We start from the raw sequence: 18197 nt of genomic DNA on the forward strand, positions 1-18197 counted from the left end.
CCAGCCCTATAAGGTAACCAAAAAATTGAATCTGGTAAAAAATAACGGCCAATCGAGCTTGTCTCAGGTTTAGCCTCCGGGCAGATTCTAGGAAAACCAGATTCTTGTGGTCGGTAAGGACCGTTACCTGGTGCCTAGCCCCCTCCAGGAAGTGGCGCCACTCTTCAAATGCCCATTTAATGGCTAAGAGTTCGCGGTTGCCAATATCATAGTTACTTTCAGTTGGCGAAAACTTCCTGGAGAAGTAGGCACAGGGGCGGAGATGGGTGAGGGACCTGGTACCCTGGGACAAGACAGCCCCCACTCCCACCTCAGATGCGTCAACTTCCACGATAAATGGCTCCATTTGGTTGGGCTGAACCAGCACCGGGGCCGAGATAAAGCACTTCTTAAGGACCTCAAAAGCCTGGACAGCCTCAGGAGGCCAGTGGAGGAGATCAGCACCTTTGCGAGTGAGGTCCGTAAGGGGCTTAGCGATGACCGAGAAGTTAGCAATAAATCTCCTGTAATAATTAGCGAACCCCAAAAAACACTGTAACGCCTTCAGGGAGGCAGGTTGGACCCATTCCGCCACAGCCTGAACTTTGGCGGGGTCCATGCGGAATTCATGAGGAGTGAGGATTTGACCCAAAAATGGAATCTCCTGTACCCCAAACACACATTTTTCGGTTTTGGCAAACAGTTTGTTTTCCCGAAGGACCTGGAGCACCTTCCTGACATGCTCAATGTGGGAGGACCAGTCCTTGGAAAACACCAGTATGTCATCAAGGTACACTACCAGAAAAATCCCCAGGTAATTTCTCAAAATCTCATTTATGAAATTATGTAAGACCGCAGGGGCATTACACAACCCAAAGGGCATGACGAGGTATTCGAAATGGCCTTCGGGCGTGTTAAACGCAGTCTTCCACTCATCCCCCTCTTTGATGCGAATAAGGTTATACGCCCCCCGTAGATCCAATTTAGAAAACCATTGGGCCCCCTGAACCTGATTAAAGAGATCAGGAATCAAAGGAAGGGGATACTGGTTCCTTACCGTGACCTTATTCAGGCTACGGTAGTCAATGCATGGCCTAAGACCACCATCCTTCTTCCCCACGAAGAAGAAGCCAGCACCTACCGGAGAAGAAGAGGGACGAATGTAACCCTTGGCCAGGGATTCCTGGATATACACTCTCATAGCTTCACGTTCGGGACAAGAAAGATTAAATATCCTACCCTTAGGGAGTTTAGCTCCTGGTACCAATTCGATAGCGCAATCGTATTCTCTATGAGGAGGTAACACTTCGGAGGCCTCTCTAGAGAAAACATCAGCGACGTCCTGAACAAACTCGGGTAGCGTATTCGCCTCCTCAGGGGGAGAAATAGAATTAACAGAAAAACATGACGTACAACATTCATTACCCCATTTGGTAAGCTCCCCAGTATTCCAGTCAAACGTGGGATTATGCAACTGCAACCAGGGAAGGCCTAGAACCAAATCGTACGATAATCCCTGCATCAACAGTACAGAGCACTGCTCCAAATGCATGGAGCCAACAAGGAGTTCAAAAACGGGTATGCTGTGTAAAATAACCATTAGCAAGAGGAGTGGAGTCGATACCCACTACCGGGACAGGTTTAGGCAAATCATTCAGAGGCATAGCAAGGGACATAGCAAATTCCACAGACATGATATTAGCAGAGGACCCTGAATCTACGAAGGCACTGCCGGTAGCAGACCTACCACCAAAAGAGACCTGAAAGGGAAGCAAGATCTTAGTACGTTTCATATTTACGGGAAATACCTGTGCGCCCAAGTGACCTCCCCGATGATAACTTAGACGCGGAAGTTCTCTGGCTGCATTCTTACGCTTAGGACAGTTGTTCACTTGATGCTTGTCGTCCCCACAGTAGAAGCAGAGACCATTCTTCCTGCGGAATTCTCTACGTTGTTGGGAGGACACGGAGGCCCCGAGTTGCATAGGTATCTCTCACCTTAAGGCAGGGTCATTCCACCGAGAAGCTACGCACCACTTCCGAAAGTCAGAGCAATACTCCTCAACAGGTCTCTTACCCTGACGTAAGGTCACCAGCTGACTCTCGGCAAAGGCAGTCCTGTCAGTCTCGTCATAAATAAGTCCGAGAGCAGAAAAGAAACAATCAACGGAGGAAAGTTCAGGGGCGTCAGGAGCCAAGGAGAAGGCCCACTCTTGGGGCCCTTCCTGGAGCCGGGACATAATTATACCCACCACCTGGCTCTCAGAACCTGAGGAATGAGGCTTTAAACGAAAGTAAAGCCTACAACTCTCCTGAAAGGAGAGAAAAGCCCTCCGGTCCCCTGAGAACCGGTCGGGCAACTTGAGGTGGGGTTCAAGAGGTGCGGTGAGGGGAACTACCAGGGTAGCATCAGGCTGGTTGACCCTCTGAGCCAGGGCCTGGACCTGTAGGGAGAGACCCTGCATTTGCTGAGCCAGGGTCTCACGGGGATCCATAGTGGTGTCAGGGACCAGGGGTAGACTAGGTATGGGCTTGTGATTATGTAATGGCAGGGGGTAGGGAGACGGACAAGTGAGCCCTAATCTACCCGCCACTCTATCCCTGCCTACTTGCAATGACCCGCTCTAGGCGACGGGGTACAACTGGGCGGCGGTCCCTGCGCTCAGTAAGTGCACGACAAACACGACAAACATACAAAGGAACACAAGCAAGGAAAAGGGGCCGTTGCCCACGGCAACACCGTGAGCAACCAGAGTAGTGAACGAGCCGAGTCAAGCCAGGAGTGTGCGAGGTACAAAACGAAAAGCAGAAGAGTAGTCGGTAAGCCAGGGTCTGTATGGAGCAGGCTCAGAAATAGCAGGAGCTGTAGCTGGGCCAGGAAACCACAAGGAAAGACTCACAAGCACCGAGGGACAGGAATTGCAGGCTTAAATAGACCGAGGGCGGGAGCTAGCTGAGTCTGGCCAGGTTACGATAGGCTCTCCCACTCCTAAGCCTGCCAGCCTGAATGGTGGAAGCAGGAGTCAGTCTCAGGGATGTATTCTCAGGTGCTGACTGATTAGTTTTGGGAGTTAACCCCGAAGCTGTGCCTGGCAGATCCTTTACAGTTGTGGATCTGTCCATCCGTCTATTAGGATCTTAGCGTCCGGAATATTCCATAATGATGGGGCGTCAGCCGGGATGGATTGACAGCGTCCAGTGAACGTCTACCGATCCAGCAGAACATTCTTATCACGACTATTTCTACTATGTGGGGTGGAGAGGAGACGGAGCGTTTATGTCTACCAGGAACAGGACTGACGACATACTTAACACCGGACAGCGCTGAAGTCATTTACACTTTGGCTAATTTCTTGGAGGCAGACCCTGAACCCCCATACAGTGAAGGAAATAAGTATTTGATCCCTTGCTGATTTTGTAAGTTTGCCCACTGTCAAAGACATGAACAGTCTAGAATTTTTACGCTAGGTTAATTTTACCAGTGAGAGATAGATTATATTTTAAAAAAAACAAAACAGAAAATCACATTGTCAAAATTATATCTATTTATTTGCATTTTGCACAGAGAAATAAGTATTTGATCCCTTTGGCAAACAAGACTTAATACTTGGTGGCAAAACCCTTGTTGGCAAGCACAGCAGTCAGACGTTTTTAGTAGTTGATGATGAGGTTTGCACACATGTTAGATGGAATTTTGGCCCACTCCTCTTTGCAGATCATCTGTAAATCATTAAGATTTCGAGGCTGTCGCTTGGCAACTCGGATCTTCAGCTCCCTCCATAAGTTTTCGATGGGATTAAGGTCTGGAGACTGGCTAGGCCACTCCATGACCTTAATGTGCTTCTTTTTGAGCCACTCCTTTGTTGCCTTGGCTGTATGTTTCGGGTCATTGTCGTGCTGGAAGACCCAGCCACGAGCCATTTTTAATGTCCTGGTGGAGGAAAGGAGGTTGTCACTCAGGATTTGACGGTACATGGCTCCATCCATTCTCCCATTGATGCGGTGAAGTAGTCCTGTGCCCTTAGCAGAGAAACACCCCCAAAACATACCCCTGCTGACCCCCATACATACCCCTGCTGAGCCCCATACATACCCCTGCTGACCCCCATACATACCCCTGCTCCGCTGTCTGTAGAGTCACTGGGACATATTATTGGTTTATATGTTATTTATAATACTGGGGTCGTCTTATGTGGCGGACAGATCTCTTGACCTCTTCAGGCACCAGGGCCGATGTGTGAATGCTTCCTCTAAACCCCCTAGATATGACCCTATTTATGTATGAATATAAATGTATGTGCTGTGTGTTCTGCATATTCTGATGTTATATATGCATGTAGGTATGTATGGAAGTGAATAAATGTATGTATGTTGTGTGTGTGTTTTATTGGTGTGTGTATATTGTGTATGTATATATGTTGTGGTTATGTATGGATGGGGATATATATGGATGCAGGTATGTATGTATATGTATTTTGTGGCTGTGTATGTTGTGGGTATGTATTGTGTGTGTGTGTGTGTTGTGTATATTGTGGGTATATATGTTGTGTGTATGTATGTATGTATGTACAGTATGTGAATGAATGTATGTTGTGGTTATGTGTGTGTATGTATGTTGTGTATATGTATGATGTGGGTATATGTGTGTGTGTGTGTATGTCTGTTGTGTATATGTATGTTGTGGGTGTGTATGTATGTTGTGTATGTATGTTGTGTGTGTTATGTTGTGTATGTATGTTGTGTGTGTGTACGTACGTACAGTATGTGAATGAATGTATGTTGTGGTTATGTATGTTGTGTATATGTATGTTGTGTATATGTATGATGTGGGTATATATGTGTGTGCGTGTATGTATGTTGTGTATATGTATGTTGTGGGTGTGTATGTATGCATGTTGTGTGGGTATGTGTGTATGTTGTGGCTGTGTATGTATGTTGTGTGGATATGTTGTGTATGTATGTTGTGTGTGTATGTATGTTGTGTGGGTATGTTGTGTATGTTATGTTGTGTATATGTATGTTGTGTATGTATGGTGTGTGTGTGTGTTATGTTGTGTGTATGTATGTTGTGTGTGGGTATGTTGTGTATGTATGTATGTTGTGTGGGTATGTATGTTGTGGCTGTGTATGTATGTTGTATGTTTTGTGGGTACGTATGTTGTGTATATGTATGTTGTATGGGTACGTATGTTGTATGTTGTGTTGTTATGTGGTTATGTATGTTGTATGGGGTTGTATGTTGTGTATATGTATGGTGTATGTTGTGTATATGTATGTTGTGTGTGTATGTTGTGTATATGTATGTTGTGTGTGTATGTTGTGGGTACATTTATAACAGATATTGGTATAAGATATAATGTAGATTTGTTGCTGCAGATACAGAACTACCGGACAGAGGGCACAGCCATTACAGGACCCTCCACCACAGCAGACACTACACATGGAGGCTTTAGGACCCGGTGATTGAGATACGTGATTGAACGGCTACATACGTCCGCCGTCCCCGCCCTGTCGTGCAGTTTGCTGATGTGATTGGTACGCAGAGGTTAGCCCCGCCCCTGGTGATGCTCTGTCACCTCTGATGGGAAATGCTCGGCAGTTGGAGCCCGGCCTGTACCGGGAATACAGCAGGGTTGTCAGCGGCCCCGGGGAGTGTGCAGGACGGCACAGCGTGGTGTACACTCCCGGCCCGGTCACATCAACGTCTCCAGGAACAGCCGGAGATAACGGGTTAATGCCGGGCGGATACGGGAAGAGGACCGGAGGGGAGCGCGGCACCGGAGCCAGGGAGGAGGCAGGTGAGACCGCGCCGCGCAACCTCCGCCGCCACCACCAGCCGCTGTGTCACACGGTGCCCGCCGCACTGCCTGCCACCCTCCTCTGTCTGCACTTCCTCCCAGTCACCACCCTGTCTGCACCCCTCTGCCTGGCATCACTGCCACCCCGCACTCATCACCCCTCTGCCTGGCATCACTACCACCCTACACTGATCACCCCTCTGCCTGGCATCACTACCACCCTACACTGATCACCCCTCTGCCTGGCATCACTGCCTCCTCGCACTGATCACCCCTCTGCCTGGCATCACTGCCACCCCGCACTGATCACCCCTCTGCCTGGCATCACTGCCACCCCGCACTGATCACCCCTCTGCCTGGCATCACTGCCACCCCGCACTTATCACCCCTCTGCCTGGCATCACTGCCACCCCACACTGATCACCCCTCTGCCTGGCATCACTGCCACCCCGCACTGATCACCCCTCTGCCTGGCATCACTGCCATCCCGCACTGATCACCCCTCTGCCTGGCATCACTGCCATCCCGCACTGATCACCCCTCTGCCTGGCATCTCTGCCACCCCGCACTGATCACCCCTCTGCCTGGCATCACTGCCACCCCGCACTGATCACCCCTCTGCCTGGCATCACTGCCACCCCTTTGCCTGGCATCACTGCCACCCAGCACTGATCACCCCTCTGCCTGGCATCACTGCCACCCAGCACTGATCACCCCTCTGCCTGGCATCACTGCCACCCCACACTGATCACCCCTCTGCCTGGCATCACTGCCACCCTGCACTGATCACCCCTCTGCCTGGCATCACTGCCACCCCGCACTGATCACCCCTCTGCCTGGCATCACTGCCACCCCGCACTGATCACCCCTCTGCCTGGCATCACTGCTACCCCACACTGATCACCCCTCTGCCTGGCATCACTGCCACCCCACACTGATCACCCCTCTGCCTGGCATCACTGCCACCCTGCACTGATCACTGCCACCCACACTGATCACCCTTCTGCCTGGCATCACTGCCACCCCACACTGATCACCCCTCTGCCTGGCATCACTGCCACCCCGCACTAACCACCCTTCTGCCTGTCTGCTGGCATCACTGTCGTCGTCCACACTGCTCACCACTCTGCCTGGCATCACTGTCCACCCCCTACTGCTCACCCTCTGCCTGGCATAATGTCCACCCCGCACTGATCACCCCTCTGCCTGGCATCACTGCCACCCCGCACTGATCACCCCTCTGCCTGGCATCACTGCCACCCCACACTGATCATCCCTGCCACCCCACACTCTTCACCCCAAACTGATCACCCCTATCCGTGGCATCACCTCACAATGATCACCCCTCTCCCTGGCATCACCCCACACTGATCACCCCACTGCCTGGCATCACTGCCACCCCACACTGATCACCCCTCTGCCTGGCATCACTGCCACCCCACACTCATTACCCCTCTCTCTGGAATCACCTCACAATGATCACCCCTCTCCGTGGCATCACCTCACAATGATCACCCCTCTCCGTGGCATCACCTCACAATGATCACCCCTCTCCCTGGCATCACCCCACACTGATCACCCCTCTGCCTGGCATCACCCCTCTGCCTGGCATCACCCCTCTGCCTGGCATCAGCCCACACTGATCACCCCTCTGCCTGGCATCAGCCCACACTGATCACCCCTCTGCCTGGCATCAGCCCCCACTGATCACCCCTCTGCCTGGCATCAGCCCCCACTGATCACCCCTCTGCCTGGCATCAGCCCCCTCTGATCACCCCTCTGCCTGGCATCAGCCACCACTGATCACCCCTCTGCCTGGCATCAGCCCCCACTGATCACCCCTCTGCCTGGCATCAGCCCCCACTGATCACCCCTCTGCCTGGCATCAGCCCCCACTGATCACCCCTCTGCCTGGCATCAGCCCCCTCTGATCACCCCTCTGCCTGGCATCAGCCCCCACTGATCACCCCTCTGCCTGGCATCGCTACCACCCCACACTGATCACCCCTCTGCCTGGCATCACTGTCCACCCCCCTATTGCTCACCCCTCTGCCTGGCATCACTGTCCACCCCCTATTGCTCACCCCTCTGCCTGGCATAATGTCCACCCCCGTACTGCTCACCCTCTGCCTGGCATAACTGCCACCCCACATTGCTCACCCCTCGCTACCAACTGGCATCATTGTCACCAGGTTCTGTCTACTCACCTGGTAGTTGTTCCTCTAATGTCACTTCCTGGCATCATTTGTAATGCTTCACTGCTCTCCCCCCTCTGCCTGGCATTCCTGTATTTCGACGCTGATTACTCCCCCCTCTGCCAGTCACTTGTCACCCTACACTGCTCACCCCTCTGCCTGTTATTCCTGTCACCCCACACTGCTCACCCCTCTGCCTGTTATTCCTGTCACCCCACACTGCTCACCCCTCTGCCTGTTATTCCTGTCACCCCACACTGCTCAGCTTTCTAGCTTTTATGACATTCTCCCTATATATTAGCTGCCTGTCCCACTAGCTTCTTACCCTTTTGCCTGGCATCACTGTCAACTCACACTATTCACCACGCTGCATGGCATTAACTTCTCAACCCTCTGTCCAGAATCCCATTTATGGGACCCACAACAGCCGGGTGCCTGGCATCCTGATCTTAATGCCCCTTCCTATTCTCTTCTCTTACCACCCCACTGACTGGATAATCCCCATCCCTATAACATCATTGCCATCTTGTCTGGCATTATAATCACTGGTCACCCAGGTGTAATGCCAGTGATGGGGCACGGCTTGTTGAGTGGTTGAGCAGTAACGGTCTGATTATCTGCTTTGGCGTGCCCAGTGCTGACATGGCTGGTACCCGATGTGCCACTTAATATCATATTGTTCTACTCCAGATTTCTGTCACATCCGCACTACAGGGACTGGCATCTATTTCATCTTCTTATATCCTACTTACCCAGTCTGCCATCCCCTATAACTAGCATTTAACCTAACAGTCTATCACAAAGTGGCAGCTTGGTTGTCTAACCCCCCGGCATCCTAATCACCACATCTGTCTACCTAATCAGTGACGCAGGCTGGCATGAATCACCCTTCATTGACTGGTATCTCGATCATCATCTTCGCAGCTTGACCATTCATTCCCTCCTAAATTACTGAGCAATTCTATTCACTGCCCGACTAGCACTGATTGTCTCAATTATCTAATGCTATACAAATCACCCCCAGCATTGCCTGGCATCATGGTGACTGCATGTCTGACTGATGTGATACCCTCCTGTATGGTGCCTTTACATGCACTTCATGCCAGCCATAGAGTTTACCCTCAAACAGACGAACGTTCCTTATTTATCCGAATGTTCTTAAAGGGAAACTTCATTTCGTCCTAATTCAAGTGGATGGGCACAGGGGTGGTGCTTGACATATTACTGACGGATGAAGCGTGGTACCATTGGTTGAATACGAACGTTTTGTCGGCATAGTTGCAGATTATGCTCACTAGATTGCTTTCAGTGAATAGTAACATTCTTGATTACATCCACAGGCTGAAATCCTGTACATAATACTTCTCACAGCTGAGGGTTTGTTACATTGTATCCTCACAAGCAACACAAAATTCCCTCCTGATACAATGTATCAAGTAAATGTATCAGTCTGGAGTCCACAGAGGATTGTCTAGACTTGATACAAATTTGTACCAAAACCCCAGCTGTGGGAAGTATTTGGTCATGGGCAGGTTTTCAGCTTCTGGATTTAAACAAGAATGTTTCCACCTACCGACAGCAAGCAGAGATCTTGAAATTGAGTCTATTATAACGTTTATAGAACTGTTTATTATACATTGATTACGCTTTGTTTTCATAAACCGGAAAATCCCTTTACCTCTACTATGTTCTTGGTCACCTGCCTTCTGTCGCTGGCATGGCAGCACCCTTGGCACGTAGCGTGACTGGCGCTTGCTGTTGGCAGAGTATGAAAACAAATGTAGACAAATAACAATTCTGATGCCCTTGGTGACCAATCAGTATTGTATTTTGTTTAACCTACAGTTTTTAAAGTGACTGTTTGGCATGGGTAACACTGTTCTGATTTGCGCCTGTTCTTCGTGTGGCTGTCGAGCAGATTTACCCATTTGCCTTCCGTATTCCTTATATTCTCTGCAAAAGTCAGTTGTGCTGCCCATCCTCACCATGGCATTTGCCCATATCGTATACTGTTCACCAGCTGGCATCGCAAACTGAATATGAGGGTAATCTGCATTAGTATTACAAATTTATCATGTCCGTAATACCTCTATATGTAATGGTTTAGATTGCAAGCTCTTTAGGCAAGCATCTCCAGTTTGCTTCTCCGATATATTACCCAAAGATTACACAGCTCTACTACACCTAACCACCTGGACACTGCTACATCTGTAGTGTGCAGCGGTTGTCCGCTATGGTGATAACGGATGTGCACTTTTTCTAGCCCCTATTTGTCCCCATGATACTGAAGTAGTATTCCGATAATCTGGCACCCACAGAACCACGTCGTGCCGGATTATTGGATGTTCTGGACCATCGACATCCGGGACTTCTCTACAGGTTTATGACGGACCAGCAGGGCTTCTGATCAACTAGAATTGTGCCGTACTGTGGGTGCTCGACATGTTACTGGCGGGTGAAGCTTGGTACCATTTGGTCTAATGCAAATGTTTTGTCGCCATAGTTGCAGATTGTTTACTAGATTGCTTTCAATGAATAGTAACATTCTTGTTTACACCCAGAGGCTGAAATCCTGTACATAATACTTCTCACAGCTGAGGGTTTGTTACATTGTATTCTCATCAGCAACACAAAATTCCCTCCTTTACTGATACATGTACCTGATACATTGTGTCCGTCTGGAGTCCACAGAGGATTATATGCTGTGTATGGATTGTAAATTGACATTTTAAGAATTTGAGGTGAGCGGAATCTGAGGTTTATTTTTCTGGGTTCACTTACTTTTGCAGTTGTCATTCTTGGATAAATGTGGGGTTCCCTCTGTCGGTCTTACCTGTGACGGTGCCTCACCCCGACCCATTGTTTGCTCCCCCTGCAGTTCCTCTTCCCTGAGATATAATCTGCCGTTTACCGTATATAATCCCATTATGTGCGGATATATAATCCTTGTAGGTCCGGTCTGTCTTATTTCTTACTGAAGGCTCCGGTTCCACTACATTTGTTGTGTTTTTATACACCCTTAGGAAATCGCATAAATAGAAATTACCAAAATATCTACTTGTCATCCGGAATAATCACAGGATTAGGCGCAGAAGACGATGAAGAATTTCCCACCGTAACCCTGCAACAAATCCAGCATTTTCAAAAATGGCGGCGATTCTTATCTGTGGTGCAGCAGGTTCAGCCGGCCATAAAACAGCCTATGAGGATTCTGATAAGAGATCCATACAGGGAAATTGCTGTTTATGCTGTTCCCTAATATTAGTATAGGGACCCCGAAGGTAAATTAAAGGGGTATTCCCATTTTATAAAGTGATGGTATGTCGGTAGGATAGGCCATGGCTTTATGATTTGTGGAGGTTGGACCTCCCACCGATTCTGAGAATAAAGGGGCTTCAATGCTGATTTAGCGCTGCATCCTCCAAAGCGGTGGCCACAGACCCTCCAATGTGCAATGATCCAGCTGCAGTTCACTACACAACCAGATGGCCACTGTGCGGGGAAAACTTGTTGGCGCAGTGCTAAATCAGCGCTGCAGCCCCTTCGTTCTTGCGATCAGTGGGTATTCCGGAGGTCAGACCCCCGACCGATTCTTGCTAGCCATATGCCATAACTTTAGAAGATGGGAATACCCCTTTAAAATTCAGCCTCCAATCAAATCCTCTCTGTGCAATGTCTCCATCTATTCTATGGGGAGGGGGGTGCAAAATTCATGTCACGTGACCCCAGTCCTTGCGACGGCATTTACGCTCATTTGTTTATATGGACGCTTTAGTTATATTAGTTGGCGATTTACTCCTGTTCTGACTAATGGGGAAGTTTACGTCGTGTAGGATGGGTCTTGTTTGCTGACGTCATAAAGTTAAAGAAGGGAAAGCTTCGTTTTTATTATACTCTGGACAGGCGTGGAAGATCAGCGTCACAAAAGTGAAGGACGGGCACAGGAATATGTTGGGGCTGCAAATCCTGGCCTGACCGCGGGTCTAATGACCCAAAGTAAAAGCATTATAGAGACTAGGTGACCGGTCCCTATAGAGATAATGCAGAGTTCATATGCGACGTGGTTTGTGCTGTGCATGAAACACAAAAGGCAACGTAACTACAAACATTCATGTCCAGCTGGCAAAAGAGAGAGCAATAACCTGTCCTGCTGACACAGGTGCAGGGTTTGTTACAATGTATCAAGGTCTTTTCTGATACAGAAGCCATGCACCTGTGTGAGCAGGACAAGGTTAGGACTGGAGAGAGATTTGAGTTGCTGCAGAAAGAATTATCAAAACTGAATACAATTGTAGAAAACGATATATCCTAATGGACTTTTAATATTTTCAAGATTTTGGCTTGCGGTCAGTGAATGGAAACATTCTCCTTTTACATCCAGAGGCTGAAAACTCGTAAAGACCTAATACTTGTCAAAGCTGAGGTTTTGCTATTTTGTATCCAGTCTAGATAATCCTCTGTGAGCTAAACAATCTCTCTGCTGTCCTGATAATTTGCTACAATGTATTCGTTCAGGTAAATCTGTGGTCCAGGCTGTTTACTGAGGGTTGTCTAGACTGGATACAATGTCACACACTCTCAGCTGTGGGAAGTATTAGGTTTGTACGGGCTTTCAGCCTGTGGATGTGAAACTGAATTTTTCCATTCGCTGTCAGCAAGCAGAAATCTTGAAAATGGTGAGGAATTGAAACAAAGTGGCAGAACTTCTCTTTATTAAATGATGATCTGTTTACTATAAAACAAAAATCCCCCGTCCACACATTGTTGTTTTTTTTTTAGCTTAGTGAGACACATTGGAGTCATTTTTGAAAACCCCCCCCATTACGCCATATTTATAAAGTATGTTGACCTCTTTATAACACTGCTTTCCCGACACTTTTGGGTGAGTGGGGTGTGTCGTCTATCATTACGCCACATGTATGAAGAGGTTTTGTATCAGAGCCGGAGCGCCTGCATTGAACTGTTGTATTGTATTTATTTTTGCTTTTTTGTTGTTAAATTTTTACTTTTTTGTAGAAAAACGCATGTTTGATAAAAGGGAAGAAGTCTGGTGTAATGTGCCGATAAAGCTGCGATGAGATCCCATTCAGGTCTGCGTGTACTATTAGGCCTCATTCACACGTTGCAGATTTGCTCAGTATTTTACATCAGTATTTTGAAGCCAAAATCGGGAGCGGATGCAAAGAAGAGAAGATATATGTCCCCTGTTTAGAAACCAATCCTGCCTTTAGATTAAAAAAACTGATGCAAAATACTGACATCTGCAATGTGTGAATGAGGCCTTAGGTTGCATTACCTGTCCTGGTTAAATATTCTTTGCCCCTGAGATATCTGGGAGTTGAAAAACTTCCCTCTTTACTGGTAATAGAACTGGGAAGAGAATGGGAAGTAGAATTTATAGATGAGCTCTGAACCTGTTCCTGTTTTTAGTAGACAAAGTTTGTGCAGGTTTATATGCCATTCAGGCTTTGTGGAGAGCTGGGTGTCTACATGGGCAACCAAAATAACCACACATGAACACGTCCATGCATTTGGGCGAGAGTTATGACACTGTTCATACTGTGCCTCCTGGTTCATTTGTGATTTTTTTTTTTTAAAGTTTCGCAGGCAGAGCAGTATGGAGGTATAACTGCATGTCAGAGTCAGGAAAAGCTGGGTAACAACCCCTGTGGTCATAGTAAAAGCATTTTTGGGTAGTGGCAAATATGGAACTACTCCCAAGATAAAACTTGCCCCATATTTCCTCCGCCACTGTAGACGTCAGTGGGAAGGGCAAGGTTTCGGATGTCGAATACAGGCAGGAAAAACGGTTCTGAGTATCAATCCATTGAACGATGAGTAGTCACAGGTTGAAGTGTGGACGATATCCACATAGAGAAGTCGCAGGCAGGACTCCCATGCCCCCTCTATTACAGCGGACGTTATTACGCTCCAGTTTCTGTAAGGATTGTTCCAGCTTTGGAGAAACCTGAGTTGGGTCACAATTGGAAACATAAAACTCGATAATGAAACCCCCCCCCCCTTGCTAGTTTATTATATAATGTGTATATTACTGCACTGCCTGCGGCAGATCTCATGCTACGTGGGGATGACTGGAGTCCCCGATCTAGAACTGCCCTTTCATGACGATATATGAGCGTATGATCATCATATTACAGTTTATATATAGAAAGTGGAGTCACTGTGTACATACATTACATTACTGATCCTGAGTTATATCCTGTATTATACTCCAGAGCTGCACTCACTATTCTGCTGGTGGAGTCACTGTGTACATACATTACATTACTTATCCTGTACTGATCCTGAGTTATATCCTGTATTCTACTCCAGAGCTGCACTCACTATTCTGCTGGTGGAGTCACTGTGTACATACATTACATTACTTATCCTGTACTGATCCTGAGTTACATTCTGTATTATACTTCAGAGCTGCACTCACTATTCTGCTGGTGGAGTCACTGTGTACATACATGAAAAAGTGCCCAGGACCAGTACAGGATAAGCAATGGATCTACACAGTGACTCCACCAACAGAATAGCGAGTGCAGCTCTGGAGTATAATACAGGATGTAATTCAGGATCAGTACAGGATAAGTAATGTAAAGTATGTACACAGTGACTCCACCAACAGAATAGCGAGTGCAGCTCTGGAGTATAATACAGGATGTAATTCAGGATCAGTACAGGATAAGTAATGTAAAGTATGTACACAGTGACTCCACCAGCAGAATAGTGAGAGCAGCTCTGGAGTATAATACAGGATGTAACTCAGGATCAGTACAGGATAAGTAATGTAATGTATGTACACAGTGACTCCACCAGCAGAATAGTGAGTGCAGCTCTGGAGTATAATACAGGATGTAACTCAGGATAAGTAATGTCATGTATGTACACATTGACTCCACTTTTTATATAGGTGAATTCCATACTTAACATAATTTTACTACAATAGAATTTGCGTCTTATATCTGGTATGTTCTTTATATGCATGATGTTAACCCCTCATCCGCTATAAGGTCCTTGACTCCAGAGATTTCCTCACCTCTGCTGCCTTATTTATACTGTGGCCTCTACTTGACTTCTTTAATGGACTTGGAGCATATTGATCTGATCGACCTCACTGATTACCGGCGATGTTTCATGCCAGCGAGCTTGGTGTTTCGTTTCTATCAGGCAATGCAAGGTGCTGTCTTGTTTTATTATTGGTGGTCTGACCCTTTAAATTGGACTCCCTTCATTTGTCCTGAGGATCTGTCAGCAGTCACCGGCCGCTGCTGCTGTGGAGGGTGGGGTCTTGTCTAAATGTCCTTCGTCTGCCCCCCCTCTAGTCGTTCTGCCTCCATTATGAAGGTGTAGGTTATTTGTGATTGTACGGGTGCACCAGTTTTGTTCTTAGTTCTTTTTTTTATTATTATTTTTGGCTCTGGCGCTCATCGCGAGAACCATTTTGTGGGATGAAAACCAAACCTTCCACGTTATTTCTGCTTCTTACGCCCTGGGCATTTTGGGCCTCGTTTGACTCCCGTTGCCGGTATAAAGGTTATGTTGCCGATAGCAACCAATTGAATGACCATTTTGATTTTACAACCTGCTTCGGAGCAGGAATGCTGGAAGCTGATTGGTCGCTATGGGCAACAGCCTCAATTTGGTGCTCGGTTAACATGGATGCTATTCGCTGGTCGGTGAATAGGCCAATGGTTAATGTCTTCCAAAATGGGTGCCCCCCACCTACTGCCTTGTTGCCCTCATTATTATTTCGTACCTCGCAGCCGGCCTGTACCTCAAAGGGGGTGTGGCTTATGCAAATATGGGCATTTTTTGTTTGGAGGTGGGGCTTATAAATGGCGTTTCAAATGTTATTGTTTGACTAGCGAAAACCGGAGGCCGGGTTGAACTCTCCCTCTCAATATGGCTGTATGATCAGTTTTTGTTTTCCCCCCCTCCACCCCGCGCCTTTCTCGTATGTTTGTATCCACGTTTTTGAGAAGTGAATTTCTTCCTTCTCTCGCAATATTTTGCTTTTGCATTTTTACTTCTTCTTTTTACGTTTTGTTCACATGCGAGCAGAGACCCGTGTGGCACAATGATGGTCTTGTGTATATCGAAAGCGTAATTCCACTTTTAACAACGTTTCACGGTTTAAACCGACATGAGCAGTTGACCAGTTTTGTGACTCCTTTGCTTTACTACTTGTGTAGGGTGATGAGTTATTTCTTGCCTTTTTGTTTTTCTATTCACATTCACATTCATTGCTGCTGACAAAATTCTGCGCGTTGCCCTTGGAAACTGACTGAGGTTCAGCTCCACCCGGCTGTCAGTCATGTGGTGGAGCAGCTGAGCTGTAGCTGTCCTCAGAGCTCCCACAATGCACTGCTCTCTGCTGACCGGAAACCAGCAAAATGCTGAATTTTAGCTTTGGATGTGAACGGAGAAGAAGAAAAACAAACATAATGTAACTCCATTTCAGTGCAAGAGAAGTAAAGGACCCAGCTTTCCCAGACTCCTGAACTGCAAAGCTGCCGAGCTACGCAGTGAGTCGTCCTGCAAATCGTTGCGTTCCTAGGCCGCTTTGTAGGTCCGATGCTCGGGAAAGCTCGGTTGATCCCTGTGTAATGGCGGCCATGTTGGTTGTTACCCAACTTTCCCAGAAATAGATATAACTAGGAAAAAACGGTAAGGCTATATTCACACGCTTAGCAAAAAACGGCTGTAAATATACAGCTGTTTTTCAAGGGAAAACAGCCCCTGTTTTTCAGCCGTTTTTCTGCGCTGTTTTTCTATGGAGTCGGTGAGAAACTGCTCCAAAAACGGGTGAAGAAGTGACATGCACTTCTTACGAGGCGTTCTTTTACACGGCCGTTTTTAAAAATGGTCGCGTGAAAAACGCCCTGTGGGAACGGAACGCCGCTTCTGCCATTGAAATCAATGGGGAGATGTTTGAAGGCGTTCACCCCCCGCAATCTTAACCATTTTTCGGGCCGTTTCCGGCCCCAAAAAATGTCTGAAAATAGGTAGTGCGAACATACCCTAAGGGTATGTGCGCACACAAAGCAAAAAACGTCTGAAAATACGGAGCTGTTTTCAAGGGAAAACCGCTCCTGATTTGCAGACGTTTTTTATTCAACGTCGCGTTTTTCGCTGCGTTTTCAGAGGTCATTTTTGGAGCTGTTTTTGTATAGTCTGTGAAAAACGGCTCCAAAAACGGCCCACGAAGTGACATGCACTACTTTTTTTCAAAACGGCCACGTAAAAAAACGGCCTGTCAGAACAGAACGCCATTTTTCCCATTGAAATCAATGGGCAGATGTTTGGAGGCGTTCTGCTTCTGATTATGCAGCCGTTTATGGGCCGAAAAACGGACTAAAATAAGCCGTGTGAACATACCCTTGGGCTTAACAACGTGACACAAGACGAGGAATCTGGTTGGTTGTGGCGTTGCTAACAGACTATTTATTTTGCACGTATCCTGTCCGTTTAAATTAAATCCTCTTCAGCTTCCTGGTCGGGTAACTGATCTCATTCCTCTTCGTGACGCTGAACGTGTTCGTAAACCGCCTGACAATGAGCTCAGAAATACAATAGATGAACATGTCCGCTCCAGCGTCTGTATGCGAGCTCGCTCTGTAGATCTGCCCCCCCCCCTTCTGCTCCAGCTCTGACTCAGCCACCCTCTATTAATAAAAAATACAGTCTGTAACGGACGGTGACGATTCAGCCGCTCGACTCCTGCGTCGTGGGGAACGTCCAATGCCTCTTAAAGGCACAGTACACCCACATGTGCTCCGCCTGGTACCTAGGTGTCCTCTCGGGATTAGGAATATTAATATTACGGTCCTGTGTATGAGACAAGAGTAAGGAGCCTTCGCTTCAGTAATAATATTTCTAATACTGAGGTACAAAGTGCCTCGTGCCTCATTGTGTCGTCCCCAGTTATTTGTCATTATGATCTTTCGAAACATGGCGCACTTTTTGTAGAGACAAGATTTTCTTTCATATATTTATTGAATACGTAGATAACGTACAAGTAGTGAGATATTTAGTAATGGCAGGGACGCCATATTTATTGCCGCACGTGCTCCATTTCAAGATCTGTGACGATCTATTATATTATGTCCCTCTATAGAGCGATCACAAGGCCTCTTTTATCAAAACTGAGAAACAGTTGCCCATAGCAACCTATCACAGCAGAGCTTTCATATTTCCTCAGCAGTTTAGCAAATGA

General features: G+C 47.3%; 1 protein-coding gene across 1 annotated transcript in view; it reads left to right on the forward strand.

The window, feature by feature from the left end:
- Positions 1 to 5550: 5550 nt before the first annotated feature.
- The window catches only part of PIK3CD (phosphatidylinositol-4,5-bisphosphate 3-kinase catalytic subunit delta), a 34280-nt gene continuing 21633 nt past the window's right edge, over positions 5551 to 18197 (forward strand). The window contains exon 1 of the mRNA XM_075839291.1: positions 5551 to 5777. The gene's annotated coding sequence lies outside the window, so the exon portion shown is untranslated. The remainder of the gene's footprint in view (positions 5778 to 18197) is intronic.

This window comes from Rhinoderma darwinii, chromosome 10 (assembly GCF_050947455.1).
Source record: "Rhinoderma darwinii isolate aRhiDar2 chromosome 10, aRhiDar2.hap1, whole genome shotgun sequence".
NCBI lineage: Eukaryota > Metazoa > Chordata > Amphibia > Anura > Rhinodermatidae > Rhinoderma > Rhinoderma darwinii.